A 12,922-nucleotide genomic window follows, 5' to 3' on the forward strand; every position below is an offset into this window, starting at 1 on the left:
GATTAGAGTACAGGAGCAATGATGTCTTGCTGCAGTTGTACAGGGTCCTTGGTGAGACCACACCTTGAGTATTGTGTGCAGTTTTGGTCACCTTATCTGAGGAAGGATGTTCTTGCCATGGAGTGCAGCGAATATTCACTAGACTGATACCTGGGATGGCAGGAATGACTTATGAGGAGAGATTGGGTTGATTGGGCTTATATTTGCTAGAGTTTAGATGAGAGAGGATTTCATTGAAACTTATAAAATTCTAACAGGACTAGACAGACTAGATGCAGGAAGGATGTTCCTGATGGCGGGGGAGTCCAGAACCAGGGGTCACAGTCTAAAGATAAGGGGTAAGCCATTTAGGACAGAGATGAGGAGGAATTTCTTCATCCAGAGAATGGTGAACCTGTGGAATTTCTCTACCACAAAAGGCAATTGTGGCCAATTCATTAAATATATTCAAGAAGGAGTTAGATACATTTCTTAAGGCTAAAGGGATCAAGGGATATGGGGAGAAAGCAGGGACAGGGTACTGAATTTGGATGATCAGCCATGATCTCATTAAATAGCGGAGCAGGCTCAAGGGGCCGAATGGCCTACTCCTGCTCCTATCTTCTATGTTTCTATGTAAGGTAGTTAACTGCTTGTTAACTGCCTGGATAATGCCATTTGAACAGCCCTTTTAGATTTTGCCAGTTTTTCTGCGTGTTCCACGCCGTTCCCAAACCACGCCAGCTAATTGTGCCGGGTTCACAAGTGGCTGCCTTCTTGACAGCTACAGCTCCAGCATAAAAACGGAGCTCTCAACAAGGATCAGTTGCAGGTGGCAGAACTTTGTTTTTTCAGGTCTTGGAAAACTTTTTGCAGGTCTACTGATCTTGGAAGTGGTGAAGCTGAGATCCATCTCCACTGTGACCTCCTGGGAAAACCCTCTCCCCAGATTGACTGAGCACTTCCTCAACTGAGATATCTACCAGCAGCATGGGAACCATTTATTTCCTTTCATCCTGGTCCTCAGATTCGGAGGAAGAGCAGCCGCGGCAGCAGCAGAACCAGGAACAGCAGCAGCAACAGCAGGAGCGCCAACCTCCTGCTCAGCCACCTCATGCTGCACAGGTCAGAAGGCGTTAGCGCAGGGATGCACGTCGCCGCAGGAGATACCCCCAACACAAGGTTTACAGGCTGAGGATGACCTTCCTCAACATGACTGAGCAGCAGTGCCAAAGGAGGCTGAGACTTTCGCGAGCGGTAGTCGGTGACATCTGCGCAATGCTGCACCAACACTTGGAGCCCAGAGGAGCGGGTGGACACCCCTTACCAGTGGCTGTCAAAGTCACCACCGCCCTCAATTTCTTTGCCTCAGGGTCCTTCCAGGGCTCATCAGCAGACATCAGCTGCATCTCCCAGTCAGCCGCACACACTTGCATCACGCAGGTAACCGATGCCCTCTTTGCAAAGGCGCACAATTACATCCACTTCTCGACGGATCAAGCAAGTGTAACCGCGCGTGCGGTTGGCTTTGCAAATATGGCAGGCTTGCCAAAGGTGCAGGACGTCGTAGACTGCACACATGTGGCCCTTAGGGCACCCCATCACAACCCAGCTGTTTTTGTCAACCGCAAGGGCTTCCACTCCCTTAACGTGCAGCTGATGTGTAACCACAGGAAGAACATTTTGCATGTTTGCGCGAAGTATCCTGGCAGTTGTCATGACTCGTTCATCCTGTGGCAGTCTAGTGTGCCTCCGCTCTTCAATCCGCCAACCCAACTTTCCGGTTGGCTACTTGGAGACAAGGGCTATCCCCTGAAGATGTGGCTGATGATGCCGTTGAGGAGGCCATCGAACAAAGCGGAGGAGCGCTACAATGCCAGCCACATTTTGACCAGATCCATCATCGAGCAAACCATCGCTTGCAGAAGATGCGGTTCAGATGCCTTGACAGATCAGGTGGAGCCCTACAGTACTCAGCAGCCAGGGTCTCCAGAATCATCGTGGTCTGCTGTGCACTGCACAATATTGCACAGCATCGTGGTTTGCAGCTGCCTGAGGAACAAGTGGCTCAGCGCATAGCTTCCTTAGATGAGGAGGAGGAGGAGGTAGAATACCTTGAAGAGGCGGATCAGCCAGCTGCAGTAGCACGCAAGCAAATTGCTGCCCGGGATACAATATTTGCCAGATTCACTTAGGTAGACGAATCAAACACATGGGGCTGGCACCTTCTTATCACACCATAGACAATGGACAGGAACCTGTGGGTTCCTATCACTCTGACCACCATCATTACAAATGCAAGTCACCCTGAGCCCTCAATGTGCAACTGCATTTCCCAGATCACATAGGCCAGAACTTCAACTGTTTGCCATCACTTCTGGTTAATCAATTCACAAAAGGATGACAATGGCAAAAATTAAACACAACAGAACACCCAAGTGACTAACTGCTTTATCTTCCTCTTACCCGCGCTTCTACGTGGTGCTTCCCCTGTGGCATCAGCAGATGTGGAGGCACCTTGCTCACTTTCATGCTGCTCCTGCTTCAGCACCTTTGGCGGGCCGTCCTCTGGGTTTGCGAGCCTGTGAGGGGCCAGCAACAGTCTGCTCCTCCTGCGTCTGTGCAGGGGCTGAGATGCCCATCTCAGTTGGATGAGGACTTTGGTGGGGCTCTGACCAAGGGCTACTCAGTGGCATGGGAGTGTGAGCACTTTGGGAGGAGCCCCCACTTCCTTGTTACCTGCCACCAACATGGGTCAGCCCCACTTCAGTGCGAGCAAGTGGCTTGACAGCACCTTGCTACACATCAAGAGGGCCATGAGGACCCGTATCTGCACTGGCAGTCCTACTCAAAAAGGACTTCCATGAAGCTGTGGTTTCTCTGCTCAATAGTTGCCCATCGCTCCTCCAGAGATGTCAGTCTATTCTGAACATTCACCTTATTTTCCAGACTCTGGCGACTTATTTGCTCCATGGCCGTAGCCATCCTCTCCTCTACCGTAGCTATCCTTTCGAGAGGTAGCCATTCCTTTCCACGGAGGTTGCCATCCTTTCCGTGGTGGTGCGTTCATGCACCATTGCCTCCACAAAGGCACTGCTCATGTTAGACATGGACTCCTCCATCCTCTCCACACTCGCAGTAACCCTGGATGCAAAACCTGCCAGAGACTCCTGCACTTGTTCCTGAAGTTCCAGCACCGCTCTTTTTCTGGATGGCCCCAGAGGCACAGGGTCCACATGCAGCTGAGCAGAGCTGGGAGCGCCCTGCGGCCTCAGACGAGGACTCTCCACTGCTGTCACTGTCTCCACCATCTGCTGATGCTCACTTGTGAACTGTGATGCACCAGATGACAACACTACTCTATCTCCCAAAGGTCCCACCGAGGTGTGCGTCTCTGTGCTGGTGCTGGGTGCGCTTAATTCTGCTGACGCTGCGCCCTCAGAGGTTGCAGGTTCATCCAAGGAGTCTTCCGGCTCAGGCTCTTCCTCCTGGACAGTGGGGAGGGGGGCTGTCGATGGTCCTGTGGGGGATTAAAGGCAGGAGTTAGACTTGTGATATTAACATAGCATGCACATGGAATAGTGCAGATCATCATAAGTCAATCTGTATGAGCATCAGATGCCATATTAGTCACTCATGCAATGTAAAAGAGATGCAAATCCATTCTGTCACCAGCTTGCTCTGCTGCACCCATCTGGCCGTCCCCCACTTCCAGATCCTCATCGCCTCCAATCATTTCCAGGTCCGCCTCCTCAGCGTTGGTAAGATGGGCTATGGAAGGTGGCCTTCCTCCTGTCATAGCCCTTTCCCTCTTATTGTGGGCTTTCTTTTCCTGCAATGAGGGACACAAGTGGAGTTTGAGTGAGTGTAGAGAATCCATAGCATAGATGCTTAGAAGGAGATAAAGATGGAGTGAGGTGCCAATACCAAGGGCCCTCCCTGTGCATTGTTAGTTGTTGTCATAGCATAAGTGATAGCGAGTGTGAGGGCAACATAGTCAAATAGTGAAGTGATTGTGTACATAGAGAAAGAGGTGCAAGGGATGTAAGGGTAAAGCGGGATGTGCAGGAGTAGGTTGGCAATGCAGAGTGCTGGTGATGAGAAGAGAAGGGCAGCAGATTGATGCCAAGTGTGATGTTATACTCACTTTTCCTGAGCGGGCCAGGTCATTGAACCTTTTTCTGCACTGCACCCAGGTTCGAGTGCACATGGATCTGGAGATCACCTCCTGTGCAATTTGCAGCCAGGCTGCTTTTGTTTGCTGTGGTGGCTTCTTCCTCCCAGAGGATGAGAACAGGATCTCCTTGTGACCTCTGACTCCCTCCACAAGAGCATGGAGGGAGTCATCATCAAATCAGGGAGAGGCCTTGGCCCTTGAGGTAGTCACGTCAGCAGCTGGCAGAAGGAAATCCAGCAGCAAATAATGAGAGAATGAACCAAGGCTGCATGGGCCCCTTAAATGCAGTTGGCTAACAGACGTCAGCAGAGGCGTATTACAGACCCAAAACACTAATTGGCATGGGGATCACACACGCAAGGACTCAATTGCCCAATTAGGGCAAAATCTCAAATTTTTACTGGCTGAAAGCTGAACCCACCGACCACCTGACCCGCACCCAAACCGCCAATGGGAAAATCACAGCCCAGGAGTCAAGCAATGACCAGTTTTGTACTTTGTAAAGATATTCCATCTCAAGTGTACAGGGAGAAAATTGAAATCTGAGTCATAGTTCGAATTCTACATGCACTAAAAGTAAGATTTTATTATACTTAAGAACCAAATCAAATTCAAATGGAACTTGCTAAAAAATTATTTATTTTTGGGGGACTGAGTGGAGCATTGAGTTAGCACAGTATTGTTATACCTTTAGACTTCGAACCCAGCCCAGACTGATGAGACAAAGTTCTCTCTGTGTAAATGAGTTTGGGCAGTGACAACCCAGTTCCCTGGTGCAGCAAAGACACTTAGAGGTTTGAAATTGGACTTGCGCCTGAAACAGATGTCAAGTCAGCAGAGCAATTGCTCCAAGCGCTGGTCCCTGCAGTGCCAAATTTGGCACCGGAATTTCATCTGCATTTAACTAGCGAGCTGCGGGGGCCAATCAGACATCAAAGGAAACATCAGGTGCCTTTGGTTTAAAGGTCAACAATTTGGACCAGCTGGCAACAGTCCTCGGGTACGTCCGTGGAGGTGTGGGTGTGAGCCAACTGCGGCCCGCAATAGTGCTGTGTTGCCAGGAGGAGGCTCCACATTCAGGTCACCTTCCTCAGTACCAACATCCACTGCCATGTTAATTATGTTCACACTGGTAACACCTGCCCTGACACACTTTTAAGAGTATTTTCTCATCAGTGCGAGTCTGTGATGCTAGATTACTTTACGAACTGTTTTAGGTTCACCTGCAGTTCCACATACTGGCCAATGGGCAAACTTGTACAAAATCCTCTTCTCAGCTCAATCACGAACACCGCTCCGCCATGCATTTATTTAGTGCCTTTCTCATCGAAAAATGTCTCAAGGTGCTTCATGGGGTATAATGAAAAAATGGACACCATGGCAAAGGAAAGATTAGGAGGGCAACCAAAAGCATGGTCCAAGAGGTGGGTTTTAAGGAGGGTCATAATGGGGTCGAGGTGTAAAGGAGATTGGGAAGGGAATTCCAGAGCATGGAGCTTAGATGGCTGAAGGCTGAAGTGTAGAATGCAGGGAAGAGAAAAGCATGTAAGATAGTGTTTCTGAAGCGTAATAAGAACAAGACAGGAAGGTTCAGAAAAGTACTGACCATCGTGGTATTAATAAAATAGGGAAAGTCAAGAAAGGCTGCAACATCTTCTCAAGGGCAATTAGGGATGGGCAATAAATGCTGGTCTTGCCAACGACACCTACATCCCATAAACAAATTTAAAAAAAAGAGGTTGCAACGAGAAAAGAGAGCTTTCATCCATCAGATAATTTAAAGCATGAAGTTATTCATAATGTTTGAATAGATTGGAGCAAATGGAGGAAAATGATTTATCATATCAAAGTTGCAGGAAAAGTGAGCCAAAAAGGTCAATATTCTTTTCAGGAAAGTTAGCAACTGATCCATCAGAACAGGAGAGAGATGGAGAGGAGGATTCACAGAAGTTACAGGAGGCAGCACCAGAAGTGGCTGCTGAATGGGCAAGAAGACAGTAGTTAGTGTCTTTTCATTAAACCTGCATTTACCCAATAGGGCCAATTTTACAAATGCATGCTACTGGTGGGGAGCCTCACCAGCCAGCCACGCATTTATCAGGAAATCACTGTTGCTGCACATGATTTTCCAACGATTAATTTTAATTTGTGCACAATTTCTCAATATGGGTGGCTGGCAGACAAGGCTTCCTGTCGGTAGCACACATTGAAAAATCAGCCTTGTAATTTCATAATATAAAAACAGACCATCAGGAACACTGCAGGGCGATCACTAACTATAATGTACAGTTGTGAAAAACATTATCCCACTGACGCAGGAACTTTTCATTTATTTACTGGAAATTATTGGCCCAGAAATTCGGGTCGGGGGCTTGCCGCGCGTGCAAGCCCCCGATATGCACTTACCCGACGCGCCGGCCGTTGAGCTTCAGGGACGCCTGGAATTGCGGTTTTAAAATGTTGACTCCCGGGCAGCGTCTGACGTCACGCCGCCCAGGAGTGCAGCCAGCGCGAAGCCTGTAGCGCGCTGTGCAACTGAGACACGCCCCTTGAGGTCTCAGTTTAATAGGACACGCCCCCAATGTTTCTCACAAGCTGCTAAGCATTTTTACATGCAAAGCAGCATTTTAAATAGGTTTTTGGTATTTTTATGAAGCTTTTGGTAACTTTTATAAACTTTTAAAAACGTTTACATTATTTTGAAGAATCTGAAGTAGTTTTAAACAGAATTAAAGCAATTTAAAGACTTTTAAAAGCCCTAAAAGAATTTTTTTTATTCCATTTATTTATTTAGCAATGTCGTCGTCATACGTGTCTTCACACTGTTCCATTTGGGGAACTGTATGAAGTGGTGGAAGGATTTATGGCCGTGATTAACGCTCATTCCGTGACCGTAACCATCTTTGAACCAGCCATTAGGGTGGTTAGTCCTATGGCGGGAGGGTTTTACGGGCTCCCACAAGCTATACAAGGAGGGGGGGCCACCCACACCCACAGACACAAATATCCCACTGGATGTCAACCCAGAATTTAGAGCCGGAGCTCCGACTCCACTTGCCGGGACTGTCTGGAGCGGGGTTCGAAACCCTACCCCGTCTGGCCCAGCGGCGGGGATCCTACCGCTACGCCAAAGGACCAATCCGATTAGCAACGTGAAATGGCTGGAATGAGCACAATTCACGGCATTAAAAGAACTCACAATTGAACTGATGATGACCTCAGCAATCTCCTCAACGAGGTGGAGGCGCAGCGCCTGCTCATCATTGGTAATGAGAAGTCAAAGGCGCCGCAAAAAGGACAGATGATAGCTTGGTCTTTCAAGTGGCAGCATAGGGCTCCAGTCACGGGGTGGGAAAAGGCGCAGGAAACGTATGGGTGTCACCTTTTGCGCGGAGTGGGCCTTTTGCGTAGCGGTAAGCATCCCCGCCGCTGGGCCAGAAGGAGTAGGGTTTCGAACCCCGCTCCAGACAGTCCCGGCAAGTGGAGTCGGAGCTCCAACTATAAATTCTGGGTGGACATCCAGCGGGATACTTGCGTCCGCGGGTGTGGGTGGCCCCCCCCCCCCTCAGATGGGTTGTGGGAGCCCGTAAAACCCTCACGCCATAAGACTAACCACCCTAATGGCTGGTATGAAGATGGTTATGGTCACGGAAGGAGTGTTAACGTGGCCAGAAATCCTTCCACCACTTCATACAGTTCCCGAAAGGGAACAGTGTGAGGATACGTACGACGATGACCTCTTGCGCAATGCACCTCCTTGGACCCTCAGTCGCAGATGCGAGGGGGCAAATCGTGCAATTGTTAAATTTTTCATTTTATTGACATGTAAAATGTTGGCCCAGTAATTCCCTTCCAAACGCGCGAGTACGGTCGGGGTACTTACGCGCCTGGCTGGAGGAAATGCCGGTTTTCAGCATGCACAGTGCATGCGGGGAAAACCGGCATTTCCTGTCCTCTGAACGAAGGGGTTCAGAGGCAGAACGCGTGCGCAGTAAAATTCGCCGCTTTCATTCATGCTTTCAGTGAGGTCAAGTCCTTACAACTTACACATGAAAAAAGCATGAGTACAGTTGCTCCAGAGGCTGCGGAGGAAGATATTTCTTATCGTGGAGCTTCTGAAAGGCAATATTTTTGTTTGGGAAAGGGAGGAAAGTTATTTTAAGAAATGCTGAGGTAAGTTTTAAAGTTTATTTTTGTTTTTTAAAAATGGGTTTTCAGTACTGTAGGTAGAAGGATCAATTGTGGCTATGTGAATTGAATTTGCTGTGTTTATTAAATGTGAAAATGACTCCAATATTTTTAAGAAAGAAACTTTTCATCAGTAATATATTCTTTTAAGTAATTATGTATGTATGTCTGTATATATTCCTTTGCGTGTATGTATATATTCCTTTACTTATGTGTATGAATGTATGTATTTAATTATGACTTTCAGAGAAAGTAACTTATTGGAAGATCATAATTAAAAACATACATTCGTACACATAAGTAAAGGAATATAAAACATACATACATACATATACGTAAAGGAATATATGCGGACATACATACATAATTACTTATTACTGATGAAAAGTTTCTTTCTTAAAAGTGTTGGAAATGTTACATTACTCATTTTAGAACACTCACTCTCACATTCAATTCACACAGCCACAATTGCTCCTTCTACCTACCGTACTGAAAACCCGTTTAAAAAAAAAAAAATTAAACTTTAAAACTTACCTCAGCATTTCTTAAAATAACTTTCCTCCCTTTCCCAAACAAAAATATTGCCTTTCAGAAGCTCCACGATAAAATATATCTTCCTCCGCAGCCTTGGAGCAACTTTACACATGCTTTTTTCAAGTGTAACTTGTAAGGACTTACCCTCACTGAATCCATGAATGAAATCGACGAAGTTCACTGCGCAAGCGCTGCCTGTGCAGTCGCACGCGCTGTGCCTCTGAACCCCTTCGTTCAGAGGACTGGAAATGCCGGTTTTCCCCGCATGCGCTGTGCATGCTGAACACGGGCATTTCCTCCGGCCAGACGCGCGAGTACCCCGACCGTACTCACGCGTTCAGAGAGGAATTACTGGGCCATTATGATTTTCACGTACTGCAATGAGTTATTAGTTAAAACTACAAAAAATGCAATGTGTCATCTAGAGGGCATTTATCCCTGTGTACCGGAAGTTAGTTTCAATTACTCAATTTCTTGTTTCAAAGACAGATTTAAACTGGAAACAGCTGTTGCTTCCTCTCCTTCAACACAAAAATCAAATTACATTACACATTGGGCCAGAAATTCCAGGCCAGAAGCGTGAGTGCGGTCGGCTTACTCACGCTTCTGGCCGTTGGAAATGCCGGCGTTCAGCATGAACAGCGCATGCGGGGAACGCCGGCATTTCCAGACCTCGAGCGCGTGCGACTGCACAGGCAGCGCTTGCGCAGTGAACTTCGTGGATTTCATTCATGAAATCCGTGAGGTTAAGTCCTTAGAAGTTACACTGAAAAAAAGCAAGTGTAAAGTGGTTCATTGGCTGCGGAGGAAGATATATTTTATCGTGGAGCTTTTGAAATGCAATATTTTTGTTTGGGAAAGGGAGGGAAGTTATTTTAAGAAATTTTAAGTAAGTTTTAAAGTTCAAATTTTTTTTTTTTTTTTTTAAAAAAGGGTTTTCAGAACGGTAGGTAGAAGGAGCAATTGTGGCTGTGTGAATGGAATGTGAGAATGAGTTATGTATGTATGTCCACATATATTCCTTTACGTATATGTATGTATGTTTTATATTCCTTTACTATGAATGTATGTTTTTAATTATGATTTTCCAATAAGTTACTTTCTCTGAAAGTCATAATTAAATAATACATTCATACACATAAGTAAAGGAATATATACATAACACGCAAAGGAATATATACAGACATACATACTTTCAGAAGCTCCACGATAAGAAATATCTTCCTCCGCAGCCTCTGTAGCAACTGTACCCATGCTTTTTTCATGTGTAAGTTGTAATGACTGGACCTCACTGAAAGCATTAATGAAAGCGGCGAATTGTACTGCGCACGTGCTGCCTGTGCAGTCGCATGCGTTCTGCCTCTGAACCCCTTCGTTCAGAGGACAGGAAATGCCGGTTTTCCCCACATGCACTGTGCATGCTGAAAACCGGCATTTTATCCGGCCAGATGCGTAAGTACCCCGACCGTACTAGCGCATTTGGAAGGGAATTATTGGGCCAACATTTTACATGTCAATAAAATAAAAAATTTAACACTTGCACGACTTGTCCCCTCGCATCTGCGACTGAGGGTCCAAGGAGGTGCATTGCGCAAGAGGTCATCATCGCACGTATCCTCACACTGTTCCCTTTGGGGAACTGTATGAAGTGGTGGAAGGATTTATGGCCGTGATTAACGCTCATTCCGTGACCGTAACCATCTTTGAACCAGCCATTAGGGTGGTTAGTCCTATGGCGGGAGGGTTTTACGGGCTCCCACAACCCATCTGAGGGGGGGGGGGGACCACCAACACCCACGGACGCAAGTATCCCGCTGGATGTCCACCCAGAATTTAAAGTTGGAGCTCCGACTCCACTTGCCGGGACTGTCTGGAGTGGGGTTCAAAACCCTACTCCTGGCCCAACGGCAGGGATGCTTACTGCTACGCAAAAGGCCCACTCCGCACAAAAGGTGACACCCATACGTTTCCTGCGCCTTTTCCCTCCCCGTGACTGGAGCCCTATGCTGCCATTTCACGTAGCTAATCGGATTGGGCGTTTGTCATAGCGGTAGGATCCCCGCCGCTGGGCCAGATCAGGGTAGGGTTTCGAACCCCGCTCCAGACAGTCCCGGCAAGTGGAGTCGGAGCTCCGGCTCTAAATTCTGGGTTGACATCCAATGGGATATTTGCGTCCGTGGGTGTGGGTGGCCCCCCCTCCTTGTATAGCTTGTGGGAGCCCGTAAAACCCTCCCGCCATAGGACTAACCGCCCTAATGGCTGGTTCAAAGATGGTTACGGTCACGGAATGAGCGTTAATCACGGCCATAAATCCTTCCACCACTTCATACAGTTCCCCAAAGGGAACAGTGTGAAGACACGTATGACGACGACATTGCTAAATAAATAAATGGAATTAAAAAAATTCTTTTAGGGCTTTTAAAAGTCTTTAAATTGCTTTAATTCTCTTTAAAACTACTTCAGATTACTCAAAATAATGTAAACATTTAAAAAAGTTTATAAAAGTTACCAAAATCTTCAAAAAACTTCCAAAAACCTATTTAAACTGCTGCTTTGCATGTAAAAAAGCAAAGCAGCTTGACAGAAACATTGGGGGCGTGTCCAGTGAAACTGAGACCTCAAGGGGCGTGTCTCACTTACACTGCATGCTCCTGGGTCCGCGCTGGCTGCACTCCTGGGCGGCGTGACGTCATACGCTGCCCGGGAATGTGCTTTCAATTTCTCCAAGTTCAGGCGTCCCAGAAGCTGATCGGCAGGAGCGCGGGGTAAGTGCAAATATGGGGCTTGCACGCGCTGCAAGCCCCGTTCTGGAATTTCTGGCCCATTAGGAAAACTGCTACGTCAGGTTTTCCTAACTGGTTTTGGGGGGGGGGGGGGGGGGGGGGGGGGGCAGGGATTTGTTTTCTGCAATTTCACATTAATGCTATAACTCAGCACATAAAAATTACATTTGGATGGAGGGTGGATCAAAGCTGTATTAATCTGCAGCACGCCATGAATGAGTTTACCCATCTGTGCAAGATGTGCGTCTGGCAGTTATTGACAAGTACGCTCATCGATTACCAGTCCCTTCTTGCTTGTGAATATGGCAACCTAACTATTCAATTGGCTGAGAAACAGGCCTTGGGAGACATTTTTCTTCAAACATGCTCCCACCTTCAACACGGATTATCAGAGCAGGAACATAAAAGAACCAAGTAAACTGTCTTAAGCTTTAAAAAAATAAAACTTCAAATAGATAGAACACTAAACCTATTTTTTTAAGTTGTGAAAGGAGAAAACTTAAAGTAAAAAAAGAAAGGAAGATAAGAAAAAAAGACTACAGGATAAGAAGAATTAAAGCATTTAATTTATTTAGATAATAAAATGGTGTTAATATTAAGGGTTAATATTATTGTAATTCAGCATTTCCTGTTGTTTGATTAACTTCATTAGAGTAATACCAGTGCTATTTCCAGTGTCACAGAATGTAAACTAAAAGCTTACATTAAGTTGGCCCGCAAAGACAAGAGTTTTACTGGACCTACTGGCAGTAAAAGAGTTAAACACCATGGAGCTGATATTCCATTGGCCCTGCTCCATCGGCAGCAGTGTGGCTGTGCGAGATTTACGTATACAAACTCAGAGGGACACTATCCTATCCAAAAACATCGAGAAGGGCCAGCACCAGGCATACCTAAAAATGAGGTGCCAACCTGGGGAAGCTGCAACACAGGACTACATGCATGCGAAACAGCAGAAGCCGCATGCTATATGCAGAGCTAAGCAATCCCACAATCACCGGATCAGATCAAAGCCCTGCAGTCCTGCCACATCCAGTCATGAATGCTGGTGGACAATTAAACAACTAACGGGAAGAGGAGGCTCCAGGAATATCCCCATCCTCAATGATGGCAGAGCCCAGCACACGAGTGCCAAAGACAAGGCTGAAGCATTTGCTACCATCTTCAGCCAGAAGTGCCGAGTGGATGATCCATATCGGCCTCCTCCTGAGGTCCCTACCATCACAGAAGCCAGTCTTCAGCTAATTCGATTCACTCCACG

The 12,922-nt window shown here is 46.8% G+C and overlaps 1 protein-coding gene across 1 annotated transcript in view; it reads right to left on the reverse strand.

The window, feature by feature from the left end:
- The window catches only part of LOC147117375 (pyruvate dehydrogenase (acetyl-transferring) kinase isozyme 2, mitochondrial-like), a 114,067-nt gene that overhangs the window by 31,819 nt on the left and 69,326 nt on the right, over window positions 1-12,922 (reverse strand). The gene's annotated exons all lie outside the window — the stretch shown is intronic.

This window comes from Somniosus microcephalus, chromosome 5 (assembly GCF_052327205.1).
Source record: "Somniosus microcephalus isolate GS21.2 chromosome 5, FLI_Smic_1.0, whole genome shotgun sequence".
Classification (NCBI taxonomy): domain Eukaryota; kingdom Metazoa; phylum Chordata; class Chondrichthyes; order Squaliformes; family Somniosidae; genus Somniosus; species Somniosus microcephalus.